Here is a 20,802-nt window from a genome sequence, read left to right on the forward strand (position 1 = left end):
CGAAGTGGGGTCACCATCCCCGGAGGGCAGCATGGGCCAAGTGTGGGAGGAGGACAGCCCCAGGTGGGCTGGTGCGCCCCCCCACAAGGGCCCAAGGCGCCTAGGGTTTGGGGAGGGGGCGCACCCACCTAACTTGGGGGGCAAGTTTCCCCTCTCCCCCCTTTGGCCGCCCCCCCAGATGGGATCGTGGGCTGGCCACCGCCCCTAGGGTGGAACCCTAGGTGGGGGCGCAGCCCCCCTCTCCCCCTATATATAGTTGAGGCAAAGAGGCATCCCAACACACGAGGTTCTTCTCCTGTTGGCGCAGCCCTACCTCTCTTTCTCCTCATATCTCGCGGTGCTTGGCAAAGCCCTGCAGGATTGCCACGCTCCTCCACCACCACCACGCCGTTGTGCTGCTGCTGGATGGAGTCTTCCTCAACCTCTCCCTCTCTCCTTGCTGGATCAAGGCATGGGAGACGTCATCGGGCTGTACGTGTGTTGAACGCGGAGGTGCCGTCCATTCGGCACTAGGATCTCCGGTGATTTGGATCACGACGAGTACGACTCCTTCAACCCCGTTCTCTTGAACGCTTCCACTTAGCAATCTACAAGGGTATGTAGATGCACTCTCCTTCCCCTCGTTGCTGGTTTCTCCATAGATAGATCTTGGTGACACGTAGGAAAATTTTGAATTTCTGCTACGTTCCCCAACAGTTCTCACTGTGTAGTCTGTTTTTATATTTCTTTTCCTTTTGAATTCACTTCTCCGAGTTCTGTTTATCTGGCTTCTACTAAATGGATCTAGGTTTCCCTGAGTATTGATCTAAAAAAGAAGTAACTTCATGTCAGGATGCAGTTCCTGCAAGGAGGGAAGTATGGTCAACCTCGAGATCATGTTTCCAAAATGAGGCTGGATTACACACAAGGTGCATGTTCCCTAATGATGTTGGATTAGACACAAGGTGCAAATTCCCAGATGATGTTGGATTACACACAAGCCAGGTGGAGTCGTCAGCTGTTCGTGTCCTCATGGCATTACTAAAGGCTGAAAGAAAGCATGCAGCAGCCCTTGAGAATGTAGCTGAGTTCCTGAAGAAGCGAAAAGAGCAATCAGATGCTCTCTTCACCCAGGCCAAAGAAGAGATGGAAGAAGCCAGAAATAAGCTAGCAGTGGCAGAGCAGGCTAGGCGTCTCCTGCTATCTAAACCTGTTGGCAATACAAAATTTCCTTCATAATAGCTAGGTTCAAATGTTTATCCTGTCAGCATGCCTGTTGTGATGTCTGTGCATCTACTAATGTGGCACAAAATGTTTTTTTTGGGTCATGTAATAACAGCAATTACTTTCCAAACAATAACAAACGAAGCATTGGACATGGTACAGTTCACGCACAAGCCCGACATTCCAAGTCCAACTTCCACATCAAACTCATGTTCACAGATATCTGCACATTCATACATAATGTCCACAGCCATGATTCACTTCAAAGCCAAAAAAATGTGAGGAGAGTTATAAATAAAGAAAAACCTCTACTAGTTCCTGCTACCAGTGCGAGCACAACAAGTCAAGACCATGCGTAAATTAATTATATTTTAGTCATTTTTTGTGTTCTAAAATGCCTGCCGGCTCGCGGAAGGACGTGTTGCCGGCACACGTGCGGATTAAATGAAGGCAGGCGGGGCAATCTTAAGCTGGTTGCACGCGGCGAGGAGGCGTGCTCAGCCGGGCCTGCAGCGAGTGCGGCCCTCTTGGCCGGCGCGACGGTTCAATTCCTGCGCTATGAGAGGTCGCGTCCGTGTCAGAGCAATCACTTCCTCCAATCCTTTTTTGTTTGGGTATAACAAAATCTCGTTTTCCATTCACATTTTACAAGTAAAATTCGTGGACAAACTTTGACCCAAAGTACGATGGGGACTAGTAAACCAGAATGAAGGTAGTAGTTTTTTTAATCAGAGAAGGGTTTCCCCTTCCGATTACTGAAAACCAGCATCTAAATCTAAACCATAGTATTTTCCCTAGAACTACCAGGTTCAACATCTCATAACATAAACCCATACAACCATATGCCAAGGAGGTACGTAGTACTATGAATTCCATTTTCGCTCCATACCAATCGTTCTAAAGACTACTTACTACTTATAATGTGCCATTTAAAATCGGAACTCTTAACCCCGCTAAAAAATGATATTTTAAACGTGGCTACTCGGTCTGTGGCAACTGGCAAGCCACCGCGCTCCAAGTCGTTCACCTGTTGTCCCGACCATCAACTCCTACAAAGGTGCTCCACCACGTACCCGGTACCCTCGAATGCAGCAATCATGCACCTAGGATTTTAGGGTTTATTTGTTAACGTCGCCTTTACGTAACACTCATGTGTGCGAGACAGCGAGAGGCCGACTGCGTGTGTGCGCCTCTTCTCTTCGTATATGTACTCCACCGTTTGTCTGGTGTCCAAAAAATTATAATAACTACTAGCAATGTGCCAATGCGTTGCCACACGATCAAAGTAGATTAATACATATTCACCGATTTGTTAGAAAAAAAAGTCTAGTTTTGAAATATGTATATCACTAAAAATATGTTATGTTTCACTCAAAATATATTCCTGTGGCGGTTTTGATGAGATAAGGGAGGCATGTTGTTAGTTTCAAGATTCGAGAAGTGGTATACTCCCTCCGTCCACGAATAAGTGTACATCTAGCTTTTATTCTAAGTCAAAGTTTTAAAATTTTGACCAACTTTATAAAAAATAATAGTAACATATATGGCATCAAATTGGTATATTATCAAAGTACATTTCAAAACAGATCTAGTAATACTAATTTAGTGCCATAAATGCTTCTACTTTTCCCTAGAAAGTTGGTCAAAGTTTTAAAACTTTGACTTAAGACAAAAGCTAGATGTACACTTATTCGCGGACGGAGGGAGTATGTCTAATTTCTACTCTTACTAGCAAGATGCCCGTGCGTTGCACGGAACATCAAAATCTCGTGGGAGAAAAGGATGAACGAGGGAAGTCCTTATCTGCAAATGTGGTGAAGAGTGTGGGTAAATTGCCATATTTTCCTTCCTATCCGTCAGATATAAATCGGGCGACCTACATTGCAGGATGGCAGGCCCACCATCATCACCAACTCTATTTTTTATCCCTACTCTTATAAAAAGCATTGTCGGTGATGATCGTGTGCCTGCCATCCTGCAATATAGGCCGTCTGATCTATATCTGACGGATAGGAAGGAAACTATGGCAATTTTGCAAAAAGATACCCACACCCCTCTCCATATTTGCAAATAAGGTATTCCCTTGTTCATCCTTTTCCCCCACAAGATAAACTACTCATACAAATGCATCTTGATGTTTCGTGCAACGCATGGCATCTTGCTAGTTGTTGCAAAAAGCCCATGTGTGTGTGAGAGAGAGGGAGAGTGGAGGAGGACAGAGTGCATGTGTGACAAAGACACAAGTAGTGTGTGTGCGATAGGTATCAGTTTAAAATGAGGCGATAGTGTGTGTGTGCACGGTCGAGAGGGCGTGTCGAGAAGGGAAGGAAAAGCTACATAGATGCAAGGAGCGAGAGAGAGACATGTATGCGATGGTGGAAGCATGAGTGTGCGAGTGTATAAACCTATCTAGAGGCTAGCTAGTCGATAAATGCTTGTGAGGGAAATACAAGTCGGGGCGCGAAAGCGAGAGTTTTGTGTGTGAGAGAGAGACGGTAGTCGGGAAGGGGGGTGGAAGCAGGAGTTGTGTGTGTGTGTCTGTGAGAGAGAGAGAGAGGAGACGGTAGTCGAGGTTGTCTGATCCGTGTCAGTCTGGGATGGAGACGAAAAGGAGACCGCAACAAATGTTGTGTCTACAGGAGAGAGAGAGAGAGAGAGTAATTTTAGTGGTATGAGTCATATGTAGAGACATATAGGGTGTGTGAGAGAATCCCATAGAGAGAAAGACAAAGTGAAAGACGAGTGGAGACTGTGTGTGTAGCGGTGAAAAAGAAAGCTTAGGTACCGAGTGATACCAGAGAACAGTAGAGACGTGAGAGATAATGAAAACCGTGTAATGTATAACGATAGGGAGAGTGTGACACTTCTCAAGGGAGACGTCGAGAGACCATGTTTGAGAGGATAGGAGAAACATGAAGTGAGCGTGCGGGTGAGCTGGAGAAAAGGGAGTGATGGCTACCTGAAGGAGCATGCATGCGAGAGAGATGGGCGTGAAAGGAGTGAACAAAAAAGGGATTCAAATATTTGAATTCGAGATGATGATACATGTAATCCATACTCGAACCAAAATTGATCTATCAAACATGCATACTCATATGAATTCACGCACATCTATGTTATTTAATATGTAGATATTACTGATCCATACATTTTAGTAGAACATAATTTGGTTAAAAAAATCGAATTCAACCTTAAGATTTCGAGATCGTTGTATTTGTAAATCATATTATACATATAAAGGAGCAGAATTCTTTGTTGTGCTTTTGAAAGTATATATGTAAAAAAATGATGTATATAGAATGTAATTCCAATTGAAAAAGGATCCCGCCAGAAAAAAAATAGTAGAATACAAATGAGATTCGAATTGAGTTGGCACGGTAAACGTGCACTGTGCAAAATTTGAACGAAGCAGGGAAAGTCGCAGTAACCGCCCGAAACCAAAATCTGCGAGATGGAAATCACTACTGCCTATCCCTGCCGCGCAAAGCCTATCTGCTGGATTTCTATAGGTTTCGATAGGGGTAGGTTTGTAATTTCACCCAAACGTGACGTAACCGCCTCTCACTCGGATTCATACACGATGGGCGCCAAAACACAGTGTGCCCTCGGCCGAAATCGACTCCCTCCCCGATTCATATTCATACACGGTGGGCGCCAAAAACAAACTCTCATCGGCAAATATTTGGTGTATGCGAGATTACCGTCTTATCCCCAACCGACTAATGTTGCTGTGATGTACGTAGTAGAAATTTGAAACGGGGGCTAAGTTTGTAAATTTCCTCGCATTTGAGACAAGCGCGCCCTGACTACATGGTTCCCCCTTCCTCTCTACTTCCCTTTTCCCCATTCGTACTCCGTGGGCGCCAAAACACCCTCTCCACCCCACCCTCCTCCGTCTGCCGCCGTCCGCCACCCCATCCACCGCAGTCCTCCTCCACCATGCCGGAGCTGATACCCCGACGCCGCCGTCCATTACAAGAGATCAACCTCTCTCATCCACGCCTTCGGACCGGGATCCTTGCATCCCGTCCTCTCGCTTCATCCCCGACGTCGTCCACCTTGTCGGCGCCGCTCCTACGACCGTGTCGTCCACCGCGCCCTGCCGCCACCGTCTACCCTCCTAGATCTGCTTCCACGCCGCCAACAGCCATCGCTACCGCAGCACTGTCAAATTCTCACCAGATGCGTACACGGCACCGCACCAGAGGCGGTACTCTTTCGTATCTGCTCAACTTATTTATCGCAGCAAGAAAATAGATCGCCACTGCTTTACTCTGATTTCTTGTCTTGGTTGCGAAGTTGCCTTTGTCCGGTTTGCACCTCCAGATCAGCCATGGCACGCTCAACACTATACTCCCAATGCTTATGGTTTTTCCCTTTTATATTCCACACTAGTTAAATCACAGTAGACTAAATTTCAAAATTGGGTCAGTCGATTTTTCAGAGCTCGTCGGAGTTCGCCGGTGCGATCCAAGGGGCTCGGGTGGTTGTGGGGCCTCGCCGAACAAAGAAAACTCGACGTGGGTGGGGGGTGGGGGTGGCGGAGGAACACAAGCGGTGGGGGCCGATGGTCCGGCCGGCGGCCCGTGCGGTGTTCTGTATGGGAAGAATCACAGACAAGGAAGAAGAAGGGTTAGGAGACATAGGATCTTCATCCAACCACCTGAAATGGTCGAGAGACAGCTGGGAGTTGCATTCTTAATGCTCTCTGCTTCATCATGTGTGGGCACTGCGCAACCAACATTTTATTATCCAAAATCTGCTTGCTCTTCTTTACCATGTTCGATAGAGCTATGACACAAAATGTAGGACCGACTCCAGCAGACTGTACCCATACTTCACTGGCCACACCACTAGCCCCACCACACAGGACCTGCACTCCAGCAAAAGGTATACCGATTTCATTTGCCATAGCACCAGCTGTACCATAGAAAAATCCCACTCCAGCAAAAAGTACAGCAAGTCCACCGGCCGAAGACCTATCCCAACTGCAGAGACGGCCAATTCCTGCAGATTGGAACCCCATTCCATTTATTCCTATTTTAAAAGACAATGCTTTCAATGTTGTTAGGGACTACGTGCATATATTCCCATCATGGGAAGATTATTGTGAAGACAAACACCATTTTCACATCTTCCTGTCCAACTTACGTGTAAGTGCTGTTATTCATGGTTATTATTTTCCTGTTTTCTGTTGATTGAACACATCAATGATTTACATTACATTGTTGTAACTAGGAGAGGGTCAATCTGGATAGACATGACGAGGAAAGCTTGCTTGTGCTTTTCAAGGAAGCATTGCAGCAGTATCAGTGTTACCTGAGGAAATCACACTTTGGTGGCAAATCTATAAATGAATTTCCGGTGAAGTCTCATGTGCTAAATTTAGAAGACATTGAATGGAAAAACATTGTTATGCACTGGTCTCGTTCCCAGGATGAGGTACTGTCTATGAAATCACATGACAATTTGAACTTCTACTTTTCCGCATGTGCCTTATGGATCTTGTTTGCAGGAAATCTGCTCGAAGAAGAATTTCGGTTTGAAAAGAACAACAGGATATCGCAAATATGCTGCCCGCTGCTTTGCTTTTGTTAGTACCTGTTGTCCTGTATCACTATACTTGCATACATACCTGGTTCATTATATGACAGCAGTATGCATGATAGCTTGCTTATCAATTGTTCGCTCCAAATTCTTCAGTATCCAATGCCAATGTTTTTTTAGCTCTGCATTGTTCTTGGAAGTACATGATGTCCATTATCAATGTACTTATAATGACAGGTAGTTGTTCATGTACCATCACTCTGCAGCTTATTTTCCTTTTCCCTCCATTTTCTACACACCAGATCTATATTTACTCTTACCATAAGGTTGGTACTGAAGAGTTTAGCTATGCATTGCTCTTGGTTGTACCTTTTGCCTGTATCGCTGCACTTACATTTATAGCTACTTGGTTATGTAGCATCACTCTTCATCTTATCTTAAATATTCTCCATTTTTTGTATATTATCACATCTATATTTACTCTTAACAAAATGTAGAATAAATGCAATGCTTATGAAAGAAGATTCTGTGGTAAACTTCTTGAATTGCCCCCCCCCCCATTCAGCATGGACAAGGCCTTTATAGAGCCTGTCTTCACCAATAATGTAAGTTTGTCCATCTCAAGCCTTCAAACTTTGTTGTATATATTTGGTTAGGCATGACTGCAACAGCTGTTTATTTTTGGTGTCTGCATTAAATTGCATGTTTAAAGTTTATTATGTAGGAGTAGTTCATAAACAAAAGTTTGTCCTTTCTCAATTTAAGTTTTCAGTTGTACAACCAAGTTCCTTATTCATACCATGTAAATTAAAGTATACAGAGCAAGTGATCTTCTTTTGCACTGCATGTATGCTTCTGTTCTTCATCCGTAATCCAGTGGTGTGGTGAACCTACCCACTACAGCACAATGTCATATTCTGCAATGTCTTAACTATGAACAATGTCATATCATTCTACTACTCCCTCCGTCCGAAAATACTTGTCATTAAAATGGATGTATCTAGATGTATTTTAGTTCTAGACACATCCATTTTGATGACAAGTAATTCCGGACGGAGGGAGTATTATTTAAACTGTCTCTTTATTTGCCAATCTGAAATGGGATAAATTGACAGCACACTAACCATTCATACTTATGAGTTCTTGATCTATAATCCAGTGGTGTTGTAAAGCTGCCAACTCCTTCACAATGTCATTTCCTGCCATGTCTTGACCTGAACAATACCATATTGTGTTAATGCAATTTTAAACTGTGTCACTTTATTCGTCAGTAAGAAATGTGATGAATTGTCAGCACTAATACTTTTATGTGCAAAACATGTCATCTGTCTGCTTGTTTATCTTTCAGAGTGAGGAAGATTTAAGTGTTGAACAAGCGCAGCCTCATCATCTTGCTCAGTTGCCTGCGCTGCAGCTCCCCAGCAGGGCTAACCTTTCCTGAACTCTATTGAAGTGCTCTCAGTTTTGTATATTATTTTGTCGGCATGTTTATTTGCACTGGTGGCGATCTTTGATGCCTAGTTTATGTAATCTGCTGTCTGCTTGTGCTTTATTATCATAGTGGCGAACTTTGATGCTCAGTGGATGTAATATGATGTAATTTCTTTATTGTATAGTCTAGTTTTTTTCTTATTCACGATGCTGCAGTTATTTTACTGCCTTCGCAGTAAACCGGCCAAACCGTAAAATTACGGTACATAATCGGGACGTCATGCAATCACGATGTAGGTTGGGCCTGAAACGTGCCGAACAGCTAACGGGCCGGCAGCAGCCCGAAAGGAACCCCGACCCATGATTGTGCGAATCAAATCACGTGCTTTTAACAGACCAAAATTGTCTCGGTCCTTGTTTTGCCCAATCAGATATCGGCTGCGAGCAGGCCGGATGCAAACCGGGCCGTAGTTAGGCCCAACTATATGACGGGCATTTAACAGGCCGAAATTAATATAGGGCCGAAATGTTAAACGGGTCCTTAATAGGCCAAAACTAATGTCAGGCCGAATTACTAAGTGGGCCTCTAGCAAGTAGGCCCAAAAGCATAGTGTCCAGTTGACGGGCCGAATCTGATATGGGCCATAATTGAGCTCATAGCCTCTTAAAGGGCCGCACCTGATCTGGGCCGTAATTTGGCCCAGAACGTGGTAGGCTTTTAACAGGCTGGATCTCATATGGGCCACTATTAGGCCCGGAACGTGGCAGGCCATTAATGGACTGGATCAAATATGGGCCGACATTTGGCTCAAAACATGGCAGCCAGTTAATGGGCCGGCCTACTAGGGCCCTCAAATTCTTGTGGGCCTACAGCTGGGTCGGCCCGTTAATGTCGGCGAAATCTCATGGGCCTTTAGCCGGACCGACCCATTATGATCCGCAAGAATCTTGTGTGCCTTTACCTAGGCCGGCCCATTATGGCAAACAAAAATCTTGTGGGCCTTTACCTGGGCCGGCCCATTATGGCCTGTGAAATCTTGTGGGCCGTTAGCTGGGCCAGCCCATTATGGCCCACAAAATCTCGTGGGCCTTTAGCTGGTCCGGCCCATTATGGTCCGCAAAATCTTGTGGGCCTTTAGTTGGGCCGGCCCATTTAAACTTGATGGGCCGGTCCATGTGTCAACATATCATAGGCGCGTCTCGCCCATTGGATTAGTGACACCTGTGCCAGCGCGGACCTGACACGTGTCTCCTCCAGCCAATGATGATTTTACACGTGGAAAATCCTCATTTACTATAGGAAACAGGTAATTTGCCGTCTGTGGGTCACAGACGACAAATACCTAAATCCAGACGGCAAAGATTTTGCCGTCAGGAAGCAGACGGCAAAGTCAGACGGCAAAGATAAGTCGGCAAAGAATACTTTGTCGTCAGCTTTTCATCAGACAGACGGCAAAGACTTTGCCGTCAGCCAAATCTGCTTCGCCGTCACCCTTATAAATCACAGACGGCAAAGAAAAGTAATTTTGCCGTCAGCCAAACTATATCTTTACCGTCAGCTATTTGTGTCTTTGCCGTAAGCCTCATATATCACAGACGGCAAAATAAAGGGATCAAATAAAAAAACACAGCACTGTTGTTCTCGAGGGATGCAGTCAACGCACGCAGTGCACTGCCCATGTTTCTTCTTCTTTTAACAGGCAAAGGCTCGGCCATGTTTTAGTGCTTTCATTCCATGACAGTGCAGTACAAATGCAAACATGACCCCAAAAAACTAAAGCTACAGAATAGTCCCGAAAATTAACACAAAGGACCCTAAAAAGGAAAACTAAAACTCAATCAGGTCCTTCTTCACCCCTGCAGTGCTCTGTTCGCCCCACCGCCCGGCCCCAACGCTCGCCGCACTGCTCTGTCGTGCTCTGCTCACTGCATAGTCGCCAGGCCCTGCTCATCTCAACCATGTCGCTCCGACGTAGCCGCGCTCGGGAGATGACTCGCTCCAACGGCACGACGAGCCACGCGAGGGAGGTCGGGGATAGGTAGTGCTTGACCGGCGGAGCTCGCAAGGTGGAGCACCCGGCTGCTCTAGCGGCGGAGCTCGCGAGGTGGGGCGCACGACCAGCGGGCGAGGAGGAGCTCGAAGTGTGGATGGGCTCGGGTGCGCGGCCGGAGGAGCTGCGGTGCGCACGGCCGCCGGGTGAGGACGAGCTCGCAAGGTGGACCTTCACGCGGCGCTGGCGAGGTGGCGAACGGGCGGGAGGGTCCTGGGTGCAGCGGCGGACAGATGGGCGGGACGTCGCTGACCGCGGCGTGCCGCTGCTTGGGGACGGGCGAGCGCCGGGCTCAGCGTCCGGCTGCTCGGGGACGCGGGCGGGCGTGGCCCAGCGGCCTGTGGCTGCTCATGGGAGAAGTAGGGAGCAGGGAGCAGGAGCAAGGAGGGCGCTGGCGGGCGGAGTGCTACTGCACGGGGAGGTGGAGAGAAGAGCGAGCACGGGGGAGGAGATGGGAATCGTGGGTGGGGCAGGTAGGTTCATGGGCTCGTGGGGCGTGCGTGGGGGTGCGTGCGTCGTGGGGTGGGCGGAGGCGTGCTTTCGACGACGTGTCATGTGCGTGTGAGATATTGCCAAGTCATCGATCCGTGTGATTGATCCGCGTGATGTGCTTCTTCTTTGCTGTCTGCGAAAATAAATACAGACGGCAAAAGGATCACTTCGCCGTCTGCAGAAAAAACACAGACAGTAAAGAATATTTGCTGTCTGCCAAAACAAACACAGACGGCAAAGATTCTTGTTGCAGACGGCAAAGCGAGCTCTTTGCTGTCTGTGATTTTTGTTGCAGACGGCAAAGCGAGCTCTTTGCTGTCAGTATTTATTTTCGCAGACGGCAAATTTTATTTTACTGTTAGTTTTTCTTTGCCGTATACTGTTGACGGCAAAACCATTCGTTGCCGTCTGCCCGACGAAAAGCTGACGGCAAAGACGCCTCCTGACGGCAAATTAGTTGTTTCCCGTAGTGATTGGTCGGGGTTGTTAATGGGTTATCGGATCCAAAACCCGACCTGATAGCTTAACGGCGTTCCGTTACGGTGGATGCCACGTGTCGGTCACCCTTGACGAAAGCACTTCTGTGACGCGCAATTTATCGTCATGGAAGTGGACACTTCCGTGATGATAATTTTGGTAATGTCATCGAAAACTTCTACGACAGCACAGGTATGACTATTTTGATTCTTTCATAAATTTATCATGGATGTACATGCATGACAAAAAACGCGACCTACTATGACAAACACGTATCATCAAGGAAGTGTATTTTTTTGTAGTGAAAGTAGGCATGGCGCCTCCTCCAACACCCTGACTCGTTAAGTGCCAGACTCCTAAAAAGTGTCTACTACCCCAGCCGTAGCATATTGGAGGCAAACCTAGGAGGACACCCGAGTCAAATATGGAGAGCCATTGTGGAGGGCCGCGATATCCTGAAACAGGGAATTATTAAGCGCATTGGCAATGGTCAGACAACACGTATATGGGAAGATAACTGGATCCCCCGAGTTGAAATGCTGAGACCGTATGGATGTCGTGTCGCAGATCCTCCGGAGACGGTGGCTGACCTCATAGATGCCACATCGGCAACATGGAATCGGCAGCTAGTTCAGCAGGTTTTTATGCCCATGGATGCTGAGATCATATTATCTATTCCTCTATGCACACTCATCCAGGCAGATTTCTGGGGCTGGCACTTCGAGCGTCATGGTAACTTTTCTGTTAAAACAGCATATAACATGCTGGTGGAAACCAAGCTGAGGCGCGAAGCATGGCTGCATGAGGAGGCGGGTTCCTCGAGCTCAGATGCCGAGAAATATTCATGGAAGTTTCTGTGGAAAACAGTTGTACCGGGAAAGGTGAGAATGTTCCTATGGCGCTTGTCTAAGCATTCACTCCCGACAGAAGATGTGAGGGCCCATAGACATATGTCACCCACATCGTCATGCGGCCTTTGCGGGATGCAGGACTCATGGAGACATTCACTCTTGGACTGTACCATGTCGAGGTGTACATGGGCTCTTGCTGATGAGGAGTTACTACATAAAATGTCAACCAACGATGAGCCTAGGGCAAAGACGTGGCTTTTTAATCTGATGGAAGTGCTGACCCATGATCAGTTTGTGCAGCTATCAGTAACACATTGGGCGCTGTGGTCTGCTCGCCGCAAAGCGATACAGGAAGCAATCTTCCAAAGTCCTCAGTCCATACATGCTTTCATCAATAGCTTCATCACCGAGCTCAACCTGATTAGGGAGAACCAACCCACTCACGCACACCCGGGCGGACCAAGGCCATCTCACCCCCTTCGGCCCAAAGCACCACCGGCTGGTTTCGCGAAAATTCATGTTGATGCCGCAATTCTGAAAGGAAGAGGGGGCTTTGCAGCGGCTATTTGTCGAGACAGCCTAGGCCACTTCCTGGGAAGCTCGGCTTTGGTGCTGCAGGGAGTTGACGATCCCTCCATTCTGGAAACCATAGCATGCAGAGAGGCTTTGGCCTTGGCACAAGACCTCCGGCTACACCATCTGATAGTAGCATCAGATGCCAAGCAAGTTGTCCAAGATATAAACACAAAATCTAGAGGCGCAAACGGAGCTATCATTACAGAGATTAACTCTTATTCCAGTTTATTTCAATGTAATTTTTCTTTTGAAAGTCATAGGGCAAACATAGAAGCTCACAAGCTAGCCAAGTATTCATTGTCTCTAGGTCCGGGGCGCCACGTCTGGTTTGGCCAACCCCATGATCTAGCTTGTATCCCACAATCTGTGGTCTTCAATCAATAAAGCTTGGTGATTCTCAAAAAAAAAAAAAGTTATGCTAGGGCGCTGAAAGAGGATGTATCGGTGGAGGAAAAACAGATCGAGCGAACCGGTATGCTGCTCAGAGGTCACTTGGCGGTGGCATAACCGGTAATAATGTCCAACTCCGTCTCCTTCAATTTTTGTCAGCGGGGTTGGAGCTGCTTCTTGTTCTTGCACTGCGAGGCAACGCTGTGCGTTGAGACGATGAAGCTACAAGCCCGAGACGATCCGAATAGGCCATGTTATCATACACTAGTATCATATGTATGATACTGGTATATGATACTCGCATTACAACCAGCCATATCATTTATATTTTTATTTTTATTTTCGTTAGTCCCCACACCGAAACCTACACAATCTCTCCCCTGTTTCTCAAAAAAAAAACACAATCTCATCCTCACGCCCCACTGCCGTCCTCTACGTCCCTCCTAATCCCGCAGTTGACACCGACGTCCCTTCAAATGCCGCAGTTAACGGTGTCCGCGTCCGCATGTTTTGACTGCCCACTATGCACAGACGTCCGCATCAGTTTTAGCTGCTTTCATTAGTGCGTACAGCCAGCTTTGTGTCCCGATGAGCACGCTAGTTTGCAAACTAGCTATATACGACTTCAGTGTCCATGTGCAATCCAGCTTGAACATACATCAATGCTAGCTTTCTATCAGTTTCACATTCAGATTACAATCCTGAACAATGTTCAAACTACATTCAGATTTGCAGCAATGAGCAAATCTTCGGTCCATTTATACAATGTTAGATTCAGTTTTTCAAATGCAGCAATGAGCAAATCTTCAGTCCATTTGATACAGTGTTAGATTCAGTTTTTCAAATGCGGCAACGAGCAAGTCTCCAGTCCATTTGATACAATGTTAGATTCAGTTTATCAAATGCAGCAACGAGCAGTCTTAAAACTAACATAATCTCAGTGAGTATACACCAGTGCTTAGCATGAACATCGGATTCAGGTTTCATATTTCACATGTTGAACATGTGCTTGAACACCGGATTTCATAGTTCTGAACATACATTCAGATTCTCCTGAACTTTGCGATGAACGACAAGTCAATGGTAGCCCCTTATTTACGATGAATTTGATTCTCCTGAACATCAAATTTTAGTCCTGAACTTTTCCAAGTCAACGGCAGCTGCTCTGAAGACCTGTCCTGAATATTAGAACAAAATTTCAGGAATTTACATTGTACTCCCTCCGTCCCATAATCCCATAATGTAAGACGTTTTTTGATACTAGTGTGGTGTCAAAAAACATCTTACATTATGGGACGGAGGGAGTAGCTTATATCAAGCTTTTTCATGCCGATCATTTGTTCAAATAACATAAATGCAGCTAGCAAACATGCGGGCATGCACGTGTACTGAACTGGGACATGCAGCTAGCAAACATGCGGACATGCACATGTACTGAATTGGGACATGCAGCTAGCTAGCACTGATGAAAGTAAGCTTATTGTATAGATTAATACTAATAATCTTCACCAATTCAGATTATTGGTTATATAAAAATTAAGAGTGGCATGTACTAGTACTAAAAGTGAAGGATATTTGGTTTGGTCCTTTCACTAAAACAAGCAGGTAGCATGGGGACTTTAGTATCAATTAACTTCAATTTTCTGGAGATGCCACTTACTCTTAATTTGTTGCTAAGTAGGTCTTGACTAGACACAGTTTTCCTATCTATGGGCTGCCACAAAAATGACTCTTAGCTGAAAAGATAATACTAAAAATAAATCATTATACATACTGACATGCAGTACCAGAATGCTTCAGGTGTCATTATACATACTGTCCATGTGCATAAGAGTAAGAAAATGTCAGGTAGTAACAAAATGCACTAGAGTGTCATATAGGGAAAGAAATTAAGCCTAATATGTAGCATTTTGTACACGTGAAAAGACCTTTTTGCCCCTGTACATAATGTGACCAGAAATATGTAGCATTGAGCCTAATTAGGGAAAATTCGTTTCTGAGAGTGAGCACAGCTGAACATGTTATCTCCTCCGTTGGTCTTTTTTGAGATGCATGTGTATTCTGTATACCTGAGCGCATGCATCCAATGTATTTAGAACGTATTCAGCTGTGGGTCTAGTTTCATGCGGTATGGTTTGTGAGTGCGACTGTTTGACGTACAAAAGTACGTGTGCTTTAACACTAAAATGCATTCTTAAAAATGAATGAATTTTTAAGCACTTTTGTGTGTGCTTCGGTGATCACCTACGTGCATGCCATTAGTGCATGTGCACGTATTTGCATGGCCCATGCAGGACCTATAGCTGTATGGAAGGAAGTTGCGTGCTAGCACGAACGTACGCCCAGTTCGGTGCAACCAACATGCGTATGTATATGAACCGGGTCATATGAAGCTAGAATACATGTATTCGCTTGATCGTCAGGGTATGCGTACGTATTTAAATATCTATGCTCCGGCCGGCAAGCTGGCCGCGTATATGTACACAAATACGTATAGACAACTAGCCAGACCGTGAGGTCAATTAGCACATGAACCATCGAAGGCCTCGGTCATGATTTCTTAGCATAGTAGTAAATCGACTGGCATGACAATACCAGCATATATGATGTCACATATGGATAACCCGACTGATTTTTTTGGAACAACTATTATCTTGTACATATTTGTGGTCACATTATACATATGGGTAAAATGGTCTTTTCACGTGAACAAAATGCACTAGAGTGTCATATAGGGAAAGAAATTAAGACTATAGGTCATATAGGGAAGAAAAATTTTCCAGTGTCAAATAAGGAACATGATTTAAGAGTGTCAAATAATATAAACGTGAAATAGTTTGAGGGAAGACGCCTCTCAAGGGGCGATCGGCTCATATATTTATAGTAGAGTTACAAGTCTTGGAGACCAAGAAATAAACCCTATACGCGTATATGTACAACCGTATGCAAACGGAATACGCGAGATCTATACAAAGTTATACGTTAACATCCCCCCGCAGTTTGTGCGTCGGCCGAACGCATAAACTGTACCGAAAGTCCAAGAAGAGCTGAGTCGGTAGGCCCTTCGTCATGATATCGGCAAACTGCTGTGAGGATGGCACATGTAGAACCCGAATCTGACTGAGAGACACCTTCTCGCGGACGAAGTGGATGTCAATCTCGATGTGCTTCGTGCGGTGATGCTGGACTGGGTTACATGCCATGTAGACAGCACTGACGTTATCACAGAAGACAACGGTGGCGGATGGTAGAGGACGATGAAGCTCGAGGAGAAGTTGACGAAGCCAGCAACACTCAGCCACGACATGGGCCACGGCTCGATACTCGGCCTCGGCACTGGAGCGAGACACCGTGGCCTGGCGTTTGGAGGACCAAGACACCAGGTTATCACCAAGGTAGACATAGTATCCAGAGGTAGATCATCGGGTGTCGGGGCAGCCGGCCCAATCCGCGTCAGAGTATGCAGTGAGCGAGGTGGCCGGTGTGGAGTGGAGTTGTAGACCGAGGTCGAGGGTGCCACGAACATAGCGAAGAATCCGCTTAACGAGGTTGAGATGAGGTTCCCGGGGAGCGTGCATGTAGAGGCACGCTTGCTGAACAGCATGTGCAATGTCGGGGCGAGTGAGCGTCAGGTACTGAAGGGCCCCGGCAAAACTCCGGTACTCCGTGGCGTTGGTGACAAGGGGACCCTCGTCGGCGGAGAGCTTGCAACGGGTGTCAATAGGCGTGACACACGGGTTGCAATCCATCATGCCAGCGCGCTGAAGAAGATCGATGGCATACTGCCGCTGCGAGAGAAGCATTCCGGAAGAAGACCGAGAGACCGAGATCCCGAGGAAGTAAGTCAGGTCCCCGAGATCGGTCATGGAGAACTCTCAATGAAGCTGGTCGGTGATGTGCTGGAGAAGCGCGGCGCTGGACGCGGTGAGGATGATGTCGTCCACGTAGAGGAGCAGGTAGGCCATCTCAGAGCCGTGCCGGAGCACGAACAGAGACACGTCGCTCTGAGAAGCCACAAAGCCCAGTCGATGAGCGTGATGAGCGAACCGCTGGTACCACGCGCGGGGCGCCTGCTTGAGTCCATAGAGTGACTTGTGGAGCAGGCAGACATGGTGAGGACGTGTAGGGTCGATGAAGCCGGGTGGCTGCTCACAGTGGACCACCTCGTCAAGATCGCCATGGAGGAAGGCATTCTTGACGTCCAACTGATGAATCGGCCAAGCATGTGAGACGGCGATGCTGAGCACAACGCGGGTCGTGGCCGGCTTGACGACGGGACTGAAGGTCTCGTCGTAGTCAATGCCAGGCTGCTGCGAGAATCCACGGACCACCCACCATGCCTTGTACCGAGCGAGAGCACCGTCAGCACCAAACTTGTGCTTGAATATCCACTTTCCTGAAACAATGTTAGCACCAACCGGTCGAGGAACAAGAGTCCAAGTGCGGTTCTGAAGGATAGCATCGTACTCCTCAGTCATGGCAGCACGCCAAAGGGGATCCTGGAGAGCAGAGCGATATGTTTTGGGAATAGGAGAGAGAGAGGAGTGTTCAGCCGATAGATTAAGTTTATTAATGGGCTGAAAAATACCACGCTTGGCGCGAGTGAGCATGGTGTGAGTGTTGGTGGTGGAGGCGGTGCTGTCCCGAGAGCGACGAGGAGGAGGAGGAGGGGGTGGTGGTGGTGGTGGTGGAGAAGGGGACGGGGATGGTGACGCAGCCGAGAGCGGCGCAGGTGAGGCGGGTGCTGTGGCGATCGACGTCGGGGTGGAAGGCCCCGAGCCATGCATGTCGGGCTGGGCCGAGGAGGCCGGCGCCATGTTGGGCTGGCCTGCGGGAGGCACGACGACCGCGGGAGCTGGCTGCATGGCGACCAGGTCGAGAAGAAAATCGAGATCGTCCGGAGACTGAGCGGTTCGAGTGGTGGCGAAAGGAAAGGTGTGTTCGTCAAAAACGACATGTCGTGAGATGATGATGCGGCGTGTCGTTAAGTCGAGGCACCGATAGCCGCGATGCGATGCAGGGTACCCAAGAAAGACGCATGTGGTGGAGCGAGGGGCGAGTTTATGAGGTGCCGTGGCGGACTGGTTGGGGTAGCATAGGCACCCGAAGACACGTAGGTCGGAGAAGGAGGGGGGTTTTTGGTAGAGGAGGGTATACGGGATCCGGAAGGCCAAGGCTTGGCTTGGACGACGGTTTAGCAAGAAGGTTGCGACGGCAAGGGCCTCGGCCCAGTACGCAGGGGGCAAATAAGCTTGGAACAGCAAGGTGCGGGTAATGTTGTTGAGCGTGCGAAGTGCTCGTTCGGCCTTGCCGTTTTGAGGGGAAGTGTATGGGCAGGACATGCGGAGGTGTATACCGTTGCGTGCAAGGAACTCGATGAAGGTAGAGTTGACGAACTCGGTACCATTATCGGTCTGGAAGGATATGACGGGAAGGTTGAACTGTGTGCGTGCGTATGCAACAAAATTGATGAGAATATCACATGTGTCGGATTTCCGGTGAAGGGGAAACGTCCACATAAAATGAGAGAAGTCATCAACAATGACAAGGTAAATTAGTAGCAACAGGTAAGGTCCATAAATCGCAATGAAGTAATTGAAACGGAGCAACACAGACTGTTGATGATCTAGAAAAAGGTAAACGCACGTGCTTGCCAAGTTGGCATGCATGACACACTTGAGTACTTTTATTGCATGGAATAGAAAATTCTGAAGATAAATGTGACATAGAGTCACGACCGGGATGTCCTAAGCGACGATGCCATAGCTCCGATGTGGTGGTGGTGGCGACGAGTCCAAACGGGGAGGTGGTGGGGTTGGTGTTGGCGTTGAACTCGTAGAGCGGTCCGGGGCTACTGCAGCGAATGATCTCGCGCCGAGTGTGCAGATCCTTAATAGAAAAACCACATGGGTCATATTCCACAGAAACAGAATTATCAATTGTAAATTGACGAGTAGAAAGGAGGTTTTTGATGATATCTGGAACAACGAGAACATTGTTGAGATAAAATGTGTGACTAGGTGTGTGGAGAGTGACATGGCCGGTGGTGGTGATAGGAAGGGGAACACCATTGCCGACAATGACGCGAAGAGAGGGAGGAGGATGGGAGGAAGTGGAGAGTATACCGGGGTCGGAGACCATGTGCGAGGTGGCGCCGGAGTCCATCACCCAAGCACCCGGCGTGGAGGAGCCGGCGGCAGAGGGCCCAGCGGTGGCGTTGAGGGCGGCGACGAGGGCGGAGCAGTCCCATGCAGGAGCCGGAGTGGAGCCGGCAGGGTGGTAGGGCACCGCGGGTGGAGGCGGGTTGGTGCCCCACGCCTGGCCATGCAGGGGCGCCAGCTGGGTCGTGTAGGAGACCTGGCCTGGGGGCACCCAGGTGGACTGGCGGGACAGCGGTGCCGGGGCGGTGGACCGCGGGGCTGGCCCGAGGAGGCCGGCGCCCCCGGCGGCAGCGGCCGGAGCGCCGTAGGGGCGCCAGGTGGGCTGCATCTGCTGTGTCTACCCAGTGTAGGGGTTGAAGCAGATCCACGGACCGGGCGCGGCGGCAGGGTTGGCATGGTTGTAGTTGGCGCCGCTCCCGCCGTCGTTCTTCTTCTTCTTCAACCAGCGGCCACCTTGGCCTCCATTGCCACCGGAATTGCCACCGTTGGAGGAGCCGGTGGTGTTGCCGTAGAGTGCGACTTGGGACGGCATGGGGCCGCCCGGGGCGGCGTTGGCGAGCTGGTTCTCGCGGAGGAGAAGAATGGAGTGGGTCTGCAGGAAGGTGGGGGCCGGAACCTGCATCGTGACGAGGGTGGTGATGTCGGAGAAGCGGGGGTTGAGCCCCCGGAGACAGGTGAGGACCAGGGTTTGGTCGGTCACGGGTTGCCCCACGTCCGCGAGCGCGTCGGAGAGGGCCTTCAGGCGATGGCAGTAGGCGGTGATGGTGAGGTCGCCTTGGACGAGGGCCCGGAACTCCGCCTCGAGGTAGACGGCGCGGGTGAGCTGATTGTCGAGGAAGAGGTTCCGGATCAGCGCATAGGCCTCGTACGCGGTCTGATCTTGGGCCATGATTGTGTCGAGGATGTCCTCGCTGATGGAGCCGTAGATCCACGAGAGCACGACGAAGTCCTGACGCTGCCAGTCCGCCGAGCGGGCATCCGGCGGCGTGACGACGGAGATGTGGCCGGTGAGGTCGTACTTGCCGAGGAGGACGGTGATGAGCATACGCCACTTGGCGTAGTTGGACTTCTGGAGGTCGAGGACAACGGGGACATGCGTCTTGACGCTGACGACATGGACGGCCTGGGACGCCGGCGATGCAACGGACGAGATCATGGCCCCGGCAGTCTGCGTCTGGAGCGTCGATGAGGTGGAGGCCCCAAGTGCAGAGGAAGTGGAGGGGGAGGTCGACATGGCGGCGGCCTGGGGAGGAGGGAGGAGCTGCGGCGGCGCGGAGGGAGGATGGCGGCGGCGGCTTAGGGTTTCGGTGGCGGCGGAAGCTAGGTTTTAGGATGTAGGGCTGATACCATATAAACGAGAAATAGTTTGAGGAAAGACGCCTCTCAAGGGGCGATCGGCTCATATATTTATAGTAGGTTACAAGTCTTGGAGACCAAGAAATAAACCCTATACGCGTATATGTACAACCGTATGCAAACGGAATACGCGAGATCTATACAAAGTTATACGTTAACAAATAAGGAATTCTCTCTTTCTTGATTATGAAAATGAGCTTACCCCTGGCATGTCCAATATTAGCAGCGCATCATCATCATCTCCTGCACCCACCTTTGGCAGTGACA

This window comes from Triticum dicoccoides, chromosome 3B (assembly GCF_002162155.2).
Source record: "Triticum dicoccoides isolate Atlit2015 ecotype Zavitan chromosome 3B, WEW_v2.0, whole genome shotgun sequence".
Classification (NCBI taxonomy): Eukaryota; Viridiplantae; Streptophyta; class Magnoliopsida; order Poales; family Poaceae; genus Triticum; species Triticum dicoccoides.